Here is a 19,251-nt window from a genome sequence, read left to right as displayed (position 1 = left end):
ATCCAAGATATTAAAATATTGTCAAGGCCCAACGCGGCTGAATACTCTGAGGAGATGGCCTGTGAGGCGCCGCCTTTCAACTTTTCCCCCTTAGTATGGTGGTCAGTAACATGCGGGAGACTGCGGAGGGGGTCATTTTTTTAATTGGGAACTGATGTGCTTTTACTCAATTCGGGAACCTCACAAGCCAAATTTGTAGTATTTTGCACGAATTGCAAGAGATGTTTACAAGTCGACGTTTGAAGTCGAAGCTCGTATTGAGTTTGCTAGAGTTGATGTGCCAAGCCTACGATAGCTCAGTTGGTAGAGCAGAGGACTGTAGTGGTAAAACAGGCATCCTTAGGTCGCTGGTTCAAATCCGGCTCGAAGGACTTTTGCCAAGTGCACATTTTATTGAATACTTGGAAAGTAAAATACTTGGAAAGTAAAATAACAGACAATTTATAATTATATTATATTTCATCACTGAAAATAGATGCCTTTTGATTTGAGGCTGTGGCCACGTTATTTTTCTGTCCGACACCAATCTTCGTTGGTTTCCTGTGAGGTGTTTTGGATCCCCATCTCTTGCTATGAACTGACAAAACAGCAGAATCCCCTTGACAATCTTGATTTCTCAAGGGAAATGGGAGAACACTATACATCACCCAAAATATTAAAATATTGTCAAGGCCCAACACGGCTGAATACTCTGAGGAGATGGCCTGTGAGGCTCCGCCTTTCAAGTTTTCCCCCTTAGTATGGTGGTCAGTAACATGCAGGAGACTGCAGAGGGGGTCATTTTTTTAATTGGGAACTGATGTGCTTTTACTCAATTCGGGAACCTCACAAGCCAAATTTGTAGTATTTTGCACGAATTGCAAGAGATGTTTGAATGTCGACGGTTGAAGTGAAAGCTCGTATTGAGCTTGCTAGAGAGTGATTTGAAAAGCCTTCGATAGCTCAGTTGGTAGAGCAGAGGACTGTAGTGGTAAAACAGGCATCATTAGGTCGCTGGTTCAAATCCAGATTGAAGGACTTTTGCCAAATGCAAATTTTATTGAATACTTGGAAAGTAAAATGCTTGGAAAATAAAATAACAGACAATTTATAATTATATTATATTTCATCACTGAAAATAGATGCCTTTTGCTTTGAGGCTGTCGCCACGTTATGTTTCTGTCCGACACCAATCTTCGTTGGTTTCCTGTGAGGTGTTTTGGATCCCCATCTCTTGCTATGAACTGACAAAACAGCAGAATCCCCTTGACAATCTTGATTTCTCAAGGGAAATGGGAGAACACTATACACCATCCAAGATATTAAAATATTGTCAAGGCCCAACACGGCTGAATACTCTGAGGAGATGGCCTGTGAGGCGCGCCTTTCAACTTTTCCCCTTTAGTATGGTGGTCAGTAACATGCGGGAGACTGCGGAGGGGGTCATTTTTTTAACTGGGAACTGATGTGCTTTTACTCAATTCGGGAACCACACAAGCCAAATTTGTAGTATTTTGCACGAATTGCAAGAGATGTTTACAAGTCGACGGTTGAAGTGGAAGCTCGTATTGAGTTTGCTAGAGAATGATTTGCCAAGCCTTCGATAGCTCAGTTGGTAGAGCGGAGCACTGTAGTGGTTAAACAGGCATCCTTAGGTCGCTGGTTCAAATCCGGCTCGAAGGACTTTTGCCAAATGCAAATTTTATTGAATACTTGGAAAGTAAAATACTTGGAAAATAAAATAACAGACAATTTATAATTATATTATATTTCATCACTGAAAATAGATGCCTTTTGCTTTGAGGCTGTGGCCACGTTATGTTTCTGTCCAACACCAATCTTCATTGGTTTCCTGTGAGGTGATTCGGATCCCCATCTCTTGCTATGAACTGGCAAAACAGCAGAATCCCCTTGACAATCTTGATTTCTCAAGGGAAATGAGAGAACAGTATACACCATCCAAGATATTAAAATATTGTCAAGGCCCAACACGGCTGAATACTCTGAGGAGATGGCCTGTGAGGCGCCGCCTTTCAACTTTTCCCCCTTAGTATGGTGGTCAGTAACATGCGGGAGACTGCGGAGGGGGTCATTTTTTTAATTGGGAACTTATGTGCTTTTACTCAATTCGGGAACGTCACAAGCCAAATTTGTAGTATTTTGCACGAATTGCAAGAGATGTTTACAAGTCGACGGTTGAAGTGGAAGCTCGTATTGAGTTTGCTAGAGAACGATTTGCCAAGCCTTCGATAGCTCAGTTGGTAGAGCGGAGGACTGTAGTGGTAAAACAGGCATCCTTAGGTCGCTGGTTCAAATCCGGCTCGAAGGACTTTTGCCAAATGCACATTTTATTGAATACTTGGAAAGTAAAATACTTGGAAAGTAAAATAACAGACAATTTATAATTATATTATATTTCATCACTGAAAATAGATGCCTTTTGCTTTGAGGCTGTGGCCACGTTATTTTTCTGTCCGACACCAATCTTCGTTGGTTTCCTGTGAGGTATTTTGGATCCCCATCTCTTGCTATGAACTGACAAAACAGCAGAATCCCCTTGACAATCTTGATTTCTCAAGGGAAATGGGAGAACACTATACACCATCCAAGATATTAAAATATTGTCAAGGCCGAACACTGATGAATACTCTGAGGAGATGGCCTGTGAGGCGCCGCCTTTCAACTTTTCCTCCTTTGTATGGTGGTCAGTAACATGCGGGAGACTGCGGAGGGGGTCATTTTTTTAATTGTGAACTGATGTGCTTTTACTCAATTCGGGAACCTCACAAGCCAAATTTGTAGTATTTTGCACGAATTGCAAGAGATGTTTGAATGTCGACGGTTGAAGTGGAAACTCGTATTGAGCTTGCTAGAGACTGATTTGCCAAGCCTTCGATAGCTCAGTTGGTAGAGCGGAGGACTGGAGTGGTAAAACAGGTATCCTTAGGTCACTGGTTCAAATTCGGCTCGAAGGACTTTTGCCAAATGCACATTTTATTGAATACTTGGAAAGTAAAATACTTGGAAAGTAAAATAACAGACAATTTATAATTATATTATATTTCATCACTGAAAATAGATGCCTTTTGCTTTGAGGCTGTGACCACGTTATTTTTCTGTCCAACACGAATCTTCATTGGTTTCCTGTGAGGTGTTTTGGATCCCCATCTCTTGCTATGAACTGGCAAAACAGCAGAATCCCCTTGAAAATCTTGATTTCTCAAGGGAAATGAGAGAACACTATACACCATCCAAGATATTAAAATATTGTCAAGGCCCAATGCGGCTGAATACTCTGAGGAGATGGCCTGTGAGGCGCCGCCTTTCAACTTTTCCCCCTTAGTATGGTGGTCAGTAACATGCGGGAGACTGCGGAGGGGGTCATTTTTTTAATTGGGAACTGATGTGCTTTTACTCAATTCGGGAACCTCACAAGCCAAATTTGTAGTATTTTGCACGAATTGCAAGAGATGTTTACAAGTCGACGGTTGAAGTCGAAGCTCGTATTGAGTTTGCTAGAGTTGATGTGCCAAGCCTTCGATAGCTCAGTTGGTAGAGCAGAGGACTGTAGTGGTAAAACAGGCATCCTTAGGTCGCTGGTTCAAATCCGGCTCGAAGGACTTTTGCCAAGTGCACATTTTATTGAATACTTGGAAAGTAAAATACTTGGAAAGTAAAATAACAGACAATTTATAATTATATTATATTTCATCACTGAAAATAGATGCCTTTTGATTTGAGGCTGTGGCCACGTTATTTTTCTGTCCGACACCAATCTTCGTTGGTTTCCTGTGAGGTGTTTTGGATCCCCATCTCTTGCTATGAACTGACAAAACAGCAGAATCCCCTTGACAATCTTGATTTCTCAAGGGAAATGGGAGAACACTATACATCATCCAAAATATTAAAATATTGTCAAGGCCCAACACGGCTGAATACTCTGAGGAGATGGCCTGTGAGGCGCCGCCTTTCAAGTTTTCCCCCTTAGTATGGTGGTCAGTAACATGCAGGAGACTGCAGAGGGGGTCATTTTTTTAATTGGGAACTGATGTGCTTTTACTCAATTCGGGAACCTCACAAGCCAAATTTGTAGTATTTTGCACGAATTGCAAGAGATGTTTACAAGTCGACGGTTGAAGTGGAAGCTCGTATTGAGTTTGCTAGAGAATGCTTTGCCAAGCCTTCGATAGCTCAGTTGGTAGAGCGGAGGACTGTAGTGGTAAAACAGGCATCCTTAGGTCGCTGGTTCAAATCCGGCTCGAAAGACTTTTGCCAAATGCAAATTTTATTGAATACTTGGAAAGTAAAATACTTGGAAAGTAAAATAACAGACAATTTATGATTATATTATATTTCATCACTGAAAATAGATGCCTGTTGCTTTGAGGCTTTGGCCACGTTATGTTTCTGTCCAACACGAATCTTCATTGGTTTCATGTGAGGTGTTTTGGATCCCCATCTCTTGCTATGAACTGGCAAAACAGCAGAATCCCCTTGACAATCTTGATTTCTCAAGGGAAATGAGAGAACACTATACACCATCCAAGATATTAAAATATTGTCAAGGCCCAACACAGCTGAATACTCTGAGGAGATGGCCTGTGAGGCGCCGCCTTTCAACTTTTCCCCCTTAGTATGGTGGTCAGTAACATGCGGGAGACCTCGGAGGGGGTCATTTTTTTAATTGTGAACTGATGTGCTTTTACTCAATTCGGGAACCTCACAAGCCAAATTTGTAGTATTTTGCACGAATTGCAAGAGATGTTTGAATGTCGACGGTTGAAGTGAAAGCTCGTATTGAGCTTGCTAGAGACTGATTTGCAAAGCCTTTGATAGCTCAGTTGGTAGAGCAGAGGACTGTAGTGGTAAAACAGGCATCCTTAGGTCGCTGGTTCAAATCCAGATTGACAGACTTTTGCCAAATGCAAATTTTATTGAATACTTGGAAAGTAAAATGCTTGGAAAATAAAATAACAGACAATTTATAATTATATTATATTTCATCACTGAAAATAGATGCCTTTTGCTTTGAGGCTGCCGCCACGTTATGTTTCTGTCCGACACCAATCTTCGTTGGTTTCCTGTGAGGTGTTTTGGATCCCCATCTCTTGCTATGAACTGACAAAACAGCAGAATCCCCTTGACAATCTTGATTTCTCAAGGGAAATGGGAGAACACTATACACCATTCAAGATATTAAAATATTGTCAAGGCCCAACACGGCTGAATACTCTGAGGAGATGGCCTGTGAGGCGCGCCTTTCAACTTTTCCCCTTTAGTATGGTGGTCAGTAACATGCGGGAGACTGCGGAGGGGGTCATTTTTTTAACTGGGAACTGATGTGCTTTTACTCAATTCGGGAACCTCACAAGCCAAATTTGTAGTATTTTGCACGAATTGCAAGAGATGTTTACAAGTCGACGGTTGAAGTGGAAGCTCGTATTGAGTTTGCTAGAGAATGATTTGCCAAGCCTTCGATAGCTCGTCGCTGGTTCAAATCCGGCTCAAAGGACTTTTGCCAAATGCACATTTTATTGAATACTTGGAAAGTAAAATACTTGGAAAGTAAAATAAAAGACAATTTATAATTATATTATATTTCATCACTGAAAATAGATGCCTTTTGCTTTGAGGCTGTGGCCACTTTATTTTTCTGTCCGACACCAATCTTCGTTGGTTTCCTGTGAGGTATTTTGGATCCCCATCTCTTGCTATGAACTGACAAAACAGCAGAATCCCCTTGACAATCTTGATTTCTCAAGGGAAATGGGAGAACACTATACATCATCCAAAATATTAAAATATTGTCAAGGCCCAACACGGCTGAATACTCTGAGGAGATGGCCTGTGAGGCGCCGCCTTTCAAGTTTTCCCCCTTAGTATGGTGGTCAGTAACATGCAGGAGACTGCAGAGGGGGTCATTTTTTTAATTGGGAACTGATGTGCTTTTACTCAATTCGGGAACCTCACAAGCCAAATTTGTAGTATTTTGCACGAATTGCAAGAGATGTTTACAAGTCGACGGTTGAAGTGGAAGCTCGTATTGAGTTTGCTAGAGAATACTTTGCCAAGCCTTCGATAGCTCAGTTGGTAGAGCGGAGGACTGTAGTGGTAAAACAGGCATCCTTAGGTCGCTGGTTCAAATCCGGCTCGAATGACTTTTGCCAAATGCAAATTTTATTGAATACTTGGAAAGTAAAATACTTGGAAAATAAAATAACAGACAATTTATAATTATATTATATTTCATCACTGAAAATAGATGCCTTTTGCTTTGAGGCTGTGGCCACGTTATGTTTCTGTCCAACACCAATCTTCATTGTTTTCCTGTGAGGTGTTTTGGATCCCCATCTCTTGCTATGAACTGGCAAAACAGCAGAATCCCCTTGACAATCTTGATTTCTCAAGGGAAATGGGAGAACACTATACACCATCCAAGATATTTAAATATTGTCAAGGCCGAACACTGATGAATACTCTGAGGAGATGGCCTGTGAGGCGCCGCCTTTCAACTTTTCCTCCTTAGTATGGTGGTCAGTAACATGCGGGAGACTGCGGAGGGGGCATTTTTTTAATTGGGAACTGATGTGCTTTTACTCAATTCGGGAACCTCACAAGCCAAATTTGCAGTATTTTGCACGAATTGCAAGAGATGTTTACAAGTCGACGGTTGAAGTGGAAGCTTGTATTGAGTTTGCTAGAAAATGATTTGCCAAGCCTTCGATAGCTCAGTTGGTAGAGCGGAGGACTGTAGTGGTAAAACAGGCATCCTTAGGTCGCTGGTTCAAATCCGGCTCGAAGGACTTTTGCCAAATGCAAATTTTATTGAATACTTGGAAAGTAAAATACTTGGAAAATAACATAACAGACAATTTATAATTATATTACATTTCATCACTGAAAATAGATGCCTTTTGCTTTGAGGCTGTGGCCACATTTTTTTTCTGTCCAACACCAATCTTCTTTGGTTTCCTGTGAGGTGTTTTTTTGATCCCCATCTCTTGCTATGAACTGGCAAAACAGCATAATCCCCTTGGCAATCTTGATTTCTCAAGGAAAATGAGAGAACACTATACACCATCCAAGATATTAAAATATTGTCAAGGCCCAACGCGGCTGAATGCTCTGAGGAGATGGCCTGTGAGGTGCCGCCTTTCAACTTTTCCCCCTTAGTATGGTGGTCAGTAACATGCGGGAGACTGCGGAGGGGGTCATTTTTTTAATTGGGAACTGATGTGCTTTTACTCAATTCGGGAACCTCACAAGCCAAATTTGTAGTATTTTGCACGAATTGCAAGAGATGTTTACAAGTCGACGGTTGAAGTGGAAGCTCATATTGAGTTTGCTAGAGAATGGTTTGCCAAGCCTTCGATAGCTCAGTTGGTAGAGCAGAGGACTGTAGTAGTACAACAGGCATCCTTAGGTCGCTGGTTCAAATCTGGCTCGAAAGACTTTTGCCAAATGCAAATTTTATTGAATACTTGGAAAGTAAAATACTTGGAAAGTAAAATAACAGACAATTTATGATTATATTATATTTCATCACTGAAAATAGATGCCTGTTGCTTTGAGGCTGTGGCCACGTTATGTTTCTGTCCAACACGAATCTTCATTGGTTTCATGTGAGGTGTTTTGGATCCCCATCTCTTGCTATGAACTGGCAAAACAGCAGAATCCCCTTGACAATCTTGATTTCTCAAGGGAAATGAGAGAACACTATACACCATCCAAGATATTAAAATATTGTCAAGGCCCAACACAGCTGAATACTCTGAGGAGATGGCCTGTGAGGCGCCGCCTTTCAACTTTTCCCCCTTAGTATGGTGGTCAGTAACATGCGGGAGACCTCGGAGGGGGTCATTTTTTTAATTGTGAACTGATGTGCTTTTACTCAATTCGGGAACCTCACAAGCCAAATTTGTAGTATTTTGCACGAATTGCAAGAGATGTTTGAATGTCGACGGTTGAAGTAAAAGCTCGTATTGAGCTTGCTAGAGACTGATTTGCCAAGCCTTCGATAGCTCAGTTGGTGGAGCGGAGGACTGTAGTGGTAAAACAGGCATCCTTAGGTGGCTGGTTCAAATCCGGCTCGAAGGAATTTTTGCCAAATGCACATTTTATTGAATACTTGGAAAGTAAAATACTTGGAAAGTAAAATAACAGACAATTTATAATTATATTATATTTCATCACTGAAAATAGATGCCTTTTGCTTTGAGGCTGTGGCCACGTTATTTTTCTGTCCGACACCAATCTTCGTTGGTTTCCTGTGAGGTATTTTGGATCCCCATCTCTTGCTATGAACTGACAAAACAGCAGAATCCCCTTGACAATCTTGATTTCTCAAGGGAAATGGGAGAACACTATACACCATCCAAGATATTAAAATATTGTCAAGGCCGAACACTGATGAATACTCTGAGGAGATGGCCTGTGAGGCGCCGCCTTTCAACTTTTCCTCCTTTGTATGGTGGTCAGTAACATGCGGGAGACTGCGGAGGGGGTCATTTTTTTAATTGGGAACTGATGTGCTTTTACTCAATTCGGGAACCTCACAAGCCAAATTTGTAGTATTTTGCACGAATTGCAAGAGATGTTTGAATGTCGACGGTTGAAGTGGAAACTCGTATTGAGCTTGCTAGAGACTGATTTGCCAAGCCTTCGATAGCTCAGTTGGTAGAGCGGAGGACTGGAGTGGTAAAACAGGTATCCTTAGGTCACTGGTTCAAATTCGGCTCGAAGGACTTTTGCCAAATGCACATTTTATTGAATACTTGGAAAGTAAAATACTTGGAAAGTAAAATAACAGACAATTTATAATTATATTATATTTCATCACTGAAAATAGATGCCTTTTGCTTTGAGGCTGTGACCACGTTATTTTTCTGTCCAACACGAATCTTCATTGGTTTCCTGTGAGGTGTTTTGGATCCCCATCTCTTGCTATGAACTGGCAAAACAGCAGAATCCCCTTGACAATCTTGATTTCTCAAGGGAAATGAGAGAACACTATACACCATCCAAGATATTAAAATATTGTCAAGGCCCAACGCGGCTGAATACTCTGAGGAGATGGCCTGTGAGGCGCCGCATTTCAACTTTTCCCCCTTAGTATGGTGGTCAGTAACATGCGGGAGACTGCGGAGGGGGTCATTTTTTTAATTGGGAACTGATGTGCTTTTACTCAATTCGGGAACCTCACAAGCCAAATTTGTAGTATTTTGCACGAATTGCAAGAGATGTTTACAAGTCGACGGTTGAAGTCGAAGCTCGTATTGAGTTTGCTAGAGTTGATGTGCCAAGCCTTCGATAGCTCAGTTGGTAGAGCGGAGGACTGTAGTGGTAAAACAGGCATCCTTAGGTCGCTGGTTCAAATCCGGCTCGAAGGACTTTTGCCAAGTGCACATTTTATTGAATACTTGGAAAGTAAAATACTTGGAAAGTAAAATAACAGACAATTTATAATTATATTATATTTCATCACTGAAAATAGATGCCTTTTGATTTGAGGCTGTGGCCACGTTATTTTTCTGTCCGACACCAATCTTCGTTGGTTTCCTGTGAGGTGTTTTGGATCCCCATCTCTTGCTATGAACTGACAAAACAGCAGAATCCCCTTGACAATCTTGATTTCTCAAGGGAAATGTGAGAACACTATACATCATCCAAAATATTAAAATATTGTCAAGGCCCAACACGGCTGAATACTCTGAGGAGATGGCCTGTGAGGCGCCACCTTTCAAGTTTTCCCCCTTAGTATGGTGGTCAGTAACATGCAGGAGACTGCAGAGGGGGTCATTTTTTTAATTGGGAACTGATGTGCTTTTACTCAATTCGGGAACCTCACAAGCCAAATTTGTAGTATTTTGCACGAATTGCAAGAGATGTTTACAAGTCGACGGTTGAAGTGGAAGCTCGTATTGAGTTTGCTAGAGAATGCTTTGCCAAGCCTTCGATAGCTCAGTTGGTAGAGCGGAGGACTGTAGTGGTAAAACAGGCATCCTTAGGTCGCTGGTTCAAATCCGGCTCGAAAGACTTTTGCCAAATGCAAATTTTATTGAATACTTGGAAAGTAAAATACTTGGAAAGTAAAATAACAGACAATTTATGATTATATTATATTTCATCACTGAAAATAGATGCCTGTTGCTTTGAGGCTTTGGCCACGTTATGTTTCTGTCCAACACGAATCTTCATTGGTTTCATGTGAGGTGTTTTGGATCCCCATCTCTTGCTATGAACTGGCAAAACAGCAGAATCCCCTTGACAATCTTGATTTCTCAAGGGAAATGAGAGAACACTATACACCATCCAAGATATTAAAATATTGTCAAGGCCCAACACAGCTGAATACTCTGAGGAGATGGCCTGTGAGGCGCCGCCTTTCAACTTTTCCCCCTTAGTATGGTGGTCAGTAACATGCGGGAGACCTCGGAGGGGGTCATTTTTTTAATTGTGAACTGATGTGCTTTTACTCAATTCGGGAACCTCACAAGCCAAATTTGTAGTATTTTGCACGAATTGCAAGAGATGTTTGAATGTCGACGGTTGAAGTGAAAGCTCGTATTGAGCTTGCTAGAGACTGATTTGCAAAGCCTTCGATAGCTCAGTTGGTAGAGCAGAGGACTGTAGTGGTAAAACAGGCATCCTTAGGTTGCTGGTTCAAATCCAGATTGAAGGACTTTTGCCAAATGCAAATTTTATTGAATACTTGGAAAGTAAAATGCTTGGAAAATAAAATAACAGACAATTTATAATTATATTATATTTCATCACTGAAAATAGATGCCTTTTGCTTTGAGGCTGTCGCCACGTTATGTTTCTGTCCGACACCAATCTTCGTTGGTTTCCTGTGAGGTGTTTTGGATCCCCATCTCTTGCTATGAACTGACAAAACAGCAGAATCCCCTTGACAATCTTGATTTCTCAAGGGAAATGGGAGAACACTATACACCATCCAAGATATTAAAATATTGTCAAGGCCCAACACAGCTGAATACTCTGAGGAGATGGCCTGTGAGGCGCGCCTTTCAACTTTTCCCCTTTAGTATGGTGGTCAGTAACATGCGGGAGACTGCGGAGGGGGTCATTTTTTTAACTGGGAACTGATGTGCTTTTACTCAATTCGGGAACCTCACAAGCCAAATTTGTAGTATTTTGCACGAATTGCAAGAGATGTTTACAAGTCGACGGTTGAAGTGGAAGCTCGTATTGAGTTTGCTAGAGAATGATTTGCCAAGCCTTCGATAGCTCGTCGCTGGTTCAAATCCGGCTCAAAGGACTTTTGCCAAATGCACATTTTATTGAATACTTGGAAAGTAAAATACTTGGAAAGTAAAATAAAAGACAATTTATAATTATATTATATTTCATCACTGAAAATAGATGCCTTTTGCTTTGAGGCTGTGGCCACGTTATTTTTCTGTCCGACACCAATCTTCGTTGGTTTCCTGTGAGGTATTTTGGATCCCCATCTCTTGCTATGAACTGACAAAACAGCAGAATCCCCTTGACAATCTTGATTTCTCAAGGGAAATGGGAGAACACTATACATCATCCAAAATATTAAAATATTGTCAAGGCCCAACACGGCTGAATACTCTGAGGAGATGGCCTGTGAGGCGCCGCCTTTCAAGTTTTCCCCCTTAGTATGGTGGTCAGTAACATGCAGGAGACTGCAGAGGGGGTCATTTTTTTAATTGGGAACTGATGTGCTTTTACTCAATTCGGGAACCTCACAAGCCAAATTTGTAGTATTTTGCACGAATTGCAAGAGATGTTTACAAGTCGACGGTTGAAGTGGAAGCTCGTATTGAGTTTGCTAGAAAATACTTTGCCAAGCCTTCGATAGCTCAGTTGGTAGAGCGGAGGACTGCAGTGGTAAAACAGGCATCCCTAGGTCGCTGGTTCAAATCCGGCTCGAATGACTTTTGCCAAATGCAAATTTTATTGAATACTTGGAAAGTAAAATACTTGGAAAATAAAATAACAGACAATTTATAATTATATTATATTTCATCACTGAAAATAGATGCCTTTTGCTTTGAGGCTGTGGCCACGTTATGTTTCTGTCCAACACCAATCTTCATTGTTTTCCTGTGAGGTGTTTTGGATCCCCATCTCTTGCTATGAACTGACAAAACAGCAGAATCCCCTTGACAATCTTGATTTCTCAAGGGAAATGGGAGAACACTATACACCATCCAAGATATTTAAATATTGTCAAGGCCGAACAATGATGAATACTCTGAGGAGATGGCCTGTGAGGCGCCGCCTTTCAACTTTTCCTCCTTAGTATGGTGGTCAGTAACATGCGGGAGACTGCGGAGGGGGCATTTTTTTAATTGGGAACTGATGTGCTTTTACTCAATTCGGGAACCTCACAAGCCAAATTTGCAGTATTTTGCACGAATTGCAAGAGATGTTTACAAGTCGACGGTTGAAGTGGAAGCTCGTATTGAGCTTGCTAGAGAATGGTTTGCCAAGCCTTCGATAGCTCAGTTGGTAGAGCAGAGGACTGTAGTAGTACAACAGGCATCCTTAGGTCGCTGGTTCAAATCTGGCTCGAAAGACTTTTGCCAAATGCAAATTTTATTGAATACTTGGAAAGTAAAATACTTGGAAAGTAAAATAACAGACAATTTATGATTATATTATATTTCATCACTGAAAATAGATGCCTGTTGCTTTGAGGCTGTGGCCACGTTATGTTTCTGTCCAACACGAATCTTCATTGGTTTCATGTGAGGTGTTTTGGATCCCCATCTCTTGCTATGAACTGGCAAAACAGCAGAATCCCCTTGACAATCTTGATTTCTCAAGGGAAATGAGAGAACACTATACACCATCCAAGATATTAAAATATTGTCAAGGCCCAACACAGCTGAATACTCTGAGGAGATGGCCTGTGAGGCGCCGCCTTTCAACTTTTCCCCCTTAGTATGGTGGTCAGTAACATGCGGGAGACTCGGAGGGGGTCATTTTTTTAATTGTGAACTGATGTGCTTTTACTCAATTCGGGAACCTCACAAGCCAAATTTGTAGTATTTTGCACGAATTGCAAGAGATGTTTGAATGTCGACGGTTGAAGTAAAAGCTCGTATTGAGCTTGCTAGAGACTGTTTTGCCAAGCCTTCGATAGCTCAGTTGGTAGAGCGGAGGACTGTCGTGGTAAAACTGGCATCCTTAGGTCGCTGGTTGAAATCCGGATTGAAGGACTTTTGCCAAATGCACATTTTATTGAATACTTGGAAAGTAAAATACTTGGAAAATAAAATAACAGACAATTTATAATTATATTATATTTCATCACTGAAAATAGATGCCTTTTGCTTTGAGGCTGTGGCCACGTTATGTTTCTGTCCGACACCAATCTTCGTTGGTTTCCTGTGAGGTGTTTTGGATCCCCATCTCTTGCTATGAACTGACAAAACAGCAGAATCCCCTTGACAATCTTGATTTCTCAAGGGAAATGGGAGAACACTATACACCATCCAAGATATTAAAATATTGTCAAGGCCCAACACGGCTGAATACTCTGAGGAGATGGCCTGTGAGGCGCCGCCTTTCAACTTTTCCCCCTTAGTATGGTGGTCAGTAACATGCGGGAGACTGCGGAGGGGGTCATTTTTTTAACTGGGAACTGATGTGCTTTTACTCAATTCGGGAACCTCACAAGCCAAATTTGTAGTATTTTGCACGAATTGCAAGAGATGTTTACAAGTCGACGGTTGAAGTGGAAGCTCGTATTGAGTTTGCTAGAGAATGATTTGCCAAGCCTTCGATAGCTCGTCGCTGGTTCAAATCCGGCTCAAAGGACTTTTGCCAAATGCACATTTTATTGAATACTTGGAAAGTAAAATACTTGGAAAGTAAAATAAAAGACAATTTATAATTATATTATATTTCATCACTGAAAATAGATGCCTTTTGCTTTGAGGCTGTGGCCACGTTATTTTTCTGTCCGACACCAATCTTCGTTGGTTTCCTGTGAGGTATTTTGGATCCCCATCTCTTGCTATGAACTGACAAAACAGCAGAATCCCCTTGACAATCTTGATTTCTCAAGGGAAATGGGAGACCACTATACACCATCCAAGATATTAAAATATTGTCAAGGCCCAACACTGATGAATACTCTGAGGAGATGGCCTGTGAGGCGCCGCCTTTCAACTTTTCCTCCTTAGTATGGTGGTCAGTAACATGCGGGAGACTGCGGAGGGGGTCATTTTTTTAATTGTGAACTGATGTGCTTTTACTCAATTCGGGAACCTCACAAGCCAAATTTGTAGTATTTTGCACGAATTGCAAGAGATGTTTGAATGTCGACGGTTGAAGTGGAAGCTCGTATTGAGCTTGCTAGAGAATGATTTGCCAAGCCTTCGATAGCTCAGTTGGTAGAGCGGAGGACTGGAGTGGTAAAACAGGCATCCTTAGGTCACTGGTTCAAATCCGGCTCAAAGGACTTTTGCCAAATGCACATTTTATTGAATACTTGGAAAGTAAAATACTTGGAAAGTAAAATAACAGACAATTTATAATTATATTATATTTCATCACTGAAAATAGATGCCTTTTGCTTTGAGGCTGTGACCACGTTATTTTTCTCTCCAACACGAATCTTCATTGGTTTCCTGTGAGGTGTTTTGGATCCCCATCTCTTGCTATGAACTGGCAAAACAGCAGAATCCCCTTGACAATCTTGATTTCTCAAGGGAAATGAGAGTACACTATACACCATCCAAGATATTAAAATATTGTCAAGGCCCAAGGCGGCTGAATACTCTGAGGAGATGGCCTGTGAGGCGCCGCCTTTCAACTTTTCCCCCTTAGTATGGTGGTCAGTAACATGCGGGAGACTGCGCAGGGGGTCATTTTTTTAATTGGGAACTGATGTGCTTTTACTCAATTCGGGAACCTCACAAGCCAAATTTGTAGTATTTTGCACGAATTGCAAGAGATGTTTACAAGTCGACGGTTGAAGTCGAAGCTCGTATTGAGTTTGCTAGAATTGATGTGCCAAGCCTTCGATAGCTCAGTTGGTAGAGCGGAGGACTGTAGTGGTAAAACAGGCATCCTTAGGTCGCTGGTTCAAATCCGGCTCGAAGGACTTTTGCCAAGTGCACATTTTATTGAATACTTGGAAAGTAAAATACTTGGAAAGTAAAATAACAGACAATTTATAATTATATTATATTTCATCACTGAAAATAGATGCCTTTTGATTTGAGGCTGTGGCCACGTTATTTTTCTGTCCGACACCAATCTTCGTTGGTTTCCTGTGAGGTGTTTTGGATCCCCATCTCTTGCTATGAACTGACAAAACAGCAGAATCCCCTTGACAATCTTGATTTCTCAAGGGAAATGGGAGAACACTATACATCATCCAAAATATTAAAATATTGTCAAGGCCCAACACGGCTGAATACTCTGAGGAGATGGCCTGTGAGGCGCCGCCTTTCAAGTTTTCCCCCTTAGTATGGTGGTCAGTAACATGCAGGAGACTGCAGAGGGGGTCATTTTTTTAATTGGGAACTGATGTGCTTTTACTCAATTCGGGAACCTCACAAGCCAAATTTGTAGTATTTTGCACGAATTGCAAGAGATGTTTACAAGTCGACGGTTGAAGTGGAAGCTCGTATTGAGTTTGCTAGAGAATGCTTTGTCAAGCCTTCGATAGCTCAGTTGGTAGAGCGGAGGACTGTAGTGGTAAAACAGGCATCCTTAGGTCGCTGCTTCAAATCCGGCTCGAAAGACTTTTGCCAAATGCAAATTTTATTGAATACTTGGAAAGTAAAATACTTGGAAAGTAAAATAACAGACAATTTATGATTATATTATATTTCATCACTGAAAATAGATGCCTGTTGCTTTGAGGCTGTGGCCACGTTATGTTTCTGTCCAACACGAATCTTCATTGGTTTCATGTGAGGTGTTTTGGATCCCCATCTCTTGCTATGAACTGGCAAAACAGCAGAATCCCCTTGACAATCTTGATTTCTCAAGGGAAATGAGAGAACACTATACACCATCCAAGATATTAAAATATTGTCAAGGCCCAACACAGCTGAATACTCTGAGGAGATGGCCTGTGAGGCGCCGCCTTTCAACTTTTCCCCCTTAGTATGGTGGTCAGTAACATGCGGGAGACTGCGGAGGGGGTCATTTTTTTAATTGGGAACTGATGTGCTTTTACTCAATTCGGGAACCTCACAAGCCAAATTTGTAGTATTTTGCACGAATTGCAATAGATGTTTGCATGTCGACGGTTGAAGTGGAAGCTCGTATTGAGCTTGCTAGAGACTGATTTGCCAAGCCTTCGATAGCTCAGTTGGTAGAGCGTAGGACTGTCGTGGTAAAACTGGCATCCTTAGGTCGCTGGTTGAAATCCGGATTGAAGGACTTTTGCCAAATGCACATTTTATTGAATACTTGGAAAGTAAAATACTTGGAAAATAAAATAACAGACAATTTATAATTATATTATATTTCATCACTGAAAATAGATGCCTTTTGCTTTGAGGCTGTGGCCACGTTATGTTTCTGTCCGACACCAATCTTCGTTGGTTTCCTGTGAGGTGTTTTGGATCCCCATCTCTTGCTATGAACTGACAAAACAGCAGAATCCCCTTGACAATCTTGATTTCTCAAGGGAAATGGGAGAACACTATACACCATCCAAGATATTAAAATATTGTCAAGGCCCAACACGGCTGAATACTCTGAGGAGATGGCCTGTGAGGCGCCGCCTTTCAACTTTTCCCCTTTAGTATGGTGGTCAGTAAAATGCGGGAGACTGCGGAGGGGGTCATTTTTTTAACTGGGAACTGATGTGCTTTTACTCAATTCGGGAACCTCACAAGCCAAATTTGTAGTATTTTGCACGAATTGCAAGAGATGTTTACAAGTCGACGGTTGAAGTGGAAGCTCGTATTGAGTTTGCTAGAGAATGATTTGCCAAGCCTTCGATAGCTCGTCGCTGGTTCAAATCCGGCTCAAAGGACTTTTGCCAAATGCACATTTTATTGAATACTTGGAAAGTAAAATACTTGGAAAGTAAAATAAAAGACAATTTATAATTATATTATATTTCATCACTGAAAATAGATGCCTTTTGCTTTGAGGCTGTGGCCACGTTATTTTTCTGTCCGACACCAATCTTCGTTGGTTTCCTGTGAGGTGTTTTGGATCCCCATCTCTTGCTATGAACTGACAAAACAGCAGAATCCCCTTGACAATCTTGATTTCTCAAGGGAAATGGGAGAACACTATACACCATCCAAGATATTAAAATATTGTCAAGGCCCAACACTGATGAATACTCTGAGGAGATGGCCTGTGAGGCGCCGCCTTTCAAGTTTTCCCCCTTAGTATGGTGGTCAGTAACATGCAGGAGACTGCAGAGGGGGTCATTTTTTTAATTGGGAACTGATGTGCTTTTACTCAATTCGGGAACCTCACAAGCCAAATTTGTAGTATTTTGCACGAATTGCAAGAGATGTTTGAATGTCGACGGTTGAAGTGGAAGCTCGTATTGAGCTTGCTAGAGAATGATTTGCCAAGCCTTCGATAGCTCAGTTGGTAGAGCGGAGGACTGGAGTGGTAAAACAGGCATCCTTAGGTCACTGGTTCAAATCCGGCTCGAAGGACTTTTGCCAAATGCACATTTTATTGAATACTTGGAAAGTAAAATACTTGGAAAGTAAAATAACAGACAATTTATAATTATATTATATTTCATCACTGAAAATAGATGCCTTTTGCTTTGAGGCTGTGACCACGTTATTTTTCTGTCCAACACGAATCTTCATTGGTTTCCTGTGAGGTGTTTTGGATCCCCATCTCTTGCTATGAACTGGCAAAACAGCAGAATCCCCTTGACAATCTTGATTTCTCAAGGGAAATGAGAGAACACTATACACCATCCAAGATATTAAAATATTGTCAAGGCCCAACGCGGCTGAATACTCTGAGGAGATGGCCTGTGAGGCGCCGCCTTTCAACTTTTCCCCCTTAGTATGGTGGTCAGTAACATGCGGGAGACTGCGGAGGGGGTCATTTTTTTAACTGGGAACTGATGTGCTTTTACTCAATTCGGGAACCTCACAAGCCAAATTTGTAGTATTTTGCACGAATTGCAAGAGATGTTTACAAGTCGACGGTTGAAGTGGAAGCTCGTATTGAGTTTGCTAGAGAATGATTTGCCAAGCCTTCGATAGCTCGTCGCTGGTTCAAATCCGGCTCAAAGGACTTTTGCCAAATGCACATTTTATTGAATACTTGGAAAGTAAAATACTTGGAAAGTAAAATAAAAGACAATTTATAATTATATTATATTTCATCACTGAAAATAGATGCCTTTTGCTTTGAGGCTGTGGCCACGTTATTTTTCTGTCCGACACCAATCTTCGTTGGTTTCCTGTGAGGTATTTTGGATCCCCATCTCTTGCTATGAACTGACAAAACAGCAGAATCCCCTTGACAATCTTGATTTCTCAAGGGAAATGGGAGAACACTATACACCATCCAAGATATTAAAATATTGTCAAGGCCCAACACTGATGAATACTCTGAGGAGATGGCCTGTGAGGCGCCGCCTTTCAACTTTTCCTCCTTAGTATGGTGGTCAGTAACATGCGGGAGACTGCGGAGGGGGTCATTTTTTTAATTGTGAACTGATGTGCTTTTACTCAATTCGGGAACCTCACAAGCCAAATTTGTAGTATTTTGCACGAATTGCAAGAGATGTTTGAATGTCGACGGTTGAAGTGGAAGCTCGTATTGAGCTTGCTAGAGACTGATTTGCCAAGCCTTGGATAGCTCAGTTGGTAGAGCCGAGGACTGTAGTGGTAAAACAGGCATCCTTAGGTCGCTGGTTCAAATCCGGCTCGAAGGACTTTTGCCAAATGCAAATTTTATTGAATACTTGGAAAGTAAAATACTTGGAAAGTAAAATAACAGACAATTTATGATTATATTATATTTCATCACTGAAAATAGATGCCTGTTGCTTTGAGGCTGTGGCCACGTTATGTTTCTGTCCAACACGAATCTTCATTGGTTTCATGTGAGGTGTTTTGGATCCCTATCTCTTGCTATGAACTGGCAAAACAGCAGAATCCCCTTGACAATCTTGATTTCTCAAGGGAAATGAGAGAACACTATACACCATCCAAGATATTAAAATATTGTCAAGGCCCAACACAGCTGAATACTCTGAGGAGATGGCCTGTGAGGCGCCGCCTTTCAACTTTTCCCCCTTAGTATGGTGGT

At 41.4% G+C, this 19,251-nt stretch overlaps 9 non-coding genes across 9 annotated transcripts; all 9 read left to right on the top strand.

Annotated features, from left to right (window-relative positions):
* Positions 1 to 2,222: 2,222 nt before the first annotated feature.
* TRNAY-GUA (transfer RNA tyrosine (anticodon GUA)) lies at positions 2,223 to 2,308 on the top strand. Its single transcript is given in 2 exon segments — positions 2,223 to 2,259; positions 2,273 to 2,308. It is a non-coding gene; the product is annotated as a tRNA-Tyr (tRNA).
* Positions 2,309 to 2,868: 560 nt separating this feature from the next.
* On the top strand, positions 2,869 to 2,954 carry TRNAS-GGA (transfer RNA serine (anticodon GGA)). The gene is given in 2 exon segments: positions 2,869 to 2,905; positions 2,919 to 2,954. It is a non-coding gene; the product is annotated as a tRNA-Ser (tRNA).
* A 559-nt stretch (positions 2,955 to 3,513) lies between these two features.
* TRNAY-GUA (transfer RNA tyrosine (anticodon GUA)) lies at positions 3,514 to 3,599 on the top strand. Its single transcript is given in 2 exon segments — positions 3,514 to 3,550; positions 3,564 to 3,599. It is a non-coding gene; the product is annotated as a tRNA-Tyr (tRNA).
* A 3,097-nt stretch (positions 3,600 to 6,696) lies between these two features.
* On the top strand, positions 6,697 to 6,782 carry TRNAY-GUA (transfer RNA tyrosine (anticodon GUA)). The gene is given in 2 exon segments: positions 6,697 to 6,733; positions 6,747 to 6,782. It is a non-coding gene; the product is annotated as a tRNA-Tyr (tRNA).
* A 1,855-nt stretch (positions 6,783 to 8,637) lies between these two features.
* Positions 8,638 to 8,723, top strand: TRNAS-GGA (transfer RNA serine (anticodon GGA)). The gene is given in 2 exon segments: positions 8,638 to 8,674; positions 8,688 to 8,723. It is a non-coding gene; the product is annotated as a tRNA-Ser (tRNA).
* A 559-nt stretch (positions 8,724 to 9,282) lies between these two features.
* Positions 9,283 to 9,368, top strand: TRNAY-GUA (transfer RNA tyrosine (anticodon GUA)). Its single transcript is given in 2 exon segments — positions 9,283 to 9,319; positions 9,333 to 9,368. It is a non-coding gene; the product is annotated as a tRNA-Tyr (tRNA).
* Positions 9,369 to 14,357: 4,989 nt separating this feature from the next.
* On the top strand, positions 14,358 to 14,443 carry TRNAS-GGA (transfer RNA serine (anticodon GGA)). The gene is given in 2 exon segments: positions 14,358 to 14,394; positions 14,408 to 14,443. It is a non-coding gene; the product is annotated as a tRNA-Ser (tRNA).
* A 559-nt stretch (positions 14,444 to 15,002) lies between these two features.
* Positions 15,003 to 15,088, top strand: TRNAY-GUA (transfer RNA tyrosine (anticodon GUA)). Its single transcript is given in 2 exon segments — positions 15,003 to 15,039; positions 15,053 to 15,088. It is a non-coding gene; the product is annotated as a tRNA-Tyr (tRNA).
* Positions 15,089 to 17,541: 2,453 nt separating this feature from the next.
* Positions 17,542 to 17,627, top strand: TRNAS-GGA (transfer RNA serine (anticodon GGA)). Its single transcript is given in 2 exon segments — positions 17,542 to 17,578; positions 17,592 to 17,627. It is a non-coding gene; the product is annotated as a tRNA-Ser (tRNA).
* The last annotated feature ends 1,624 nt before the right edge of the window (positions 17,628 to 19,251 follow it).

This window comes from Ambystoma mexicanum, chromosome 1p (assembly GCF_040938575.1).
Source record: "Ambystoma mexicanum isolate Mex_15411 chromosome 1p, UKY_AmexF1_1, whole genome shotgun sequence".
Taxonomy (NCBI): Eukaryota; Metazoa; Chordata; class Amphibia; order Caudata; family Ambystomatidae; genus Ambystoma; species Ambystoma mexicanum.
The sequence above is the reverse complement of the archived record's forward strand: the minus strand, read 5'-3'. Positions and strand labels throughout refer to the sequence as shown.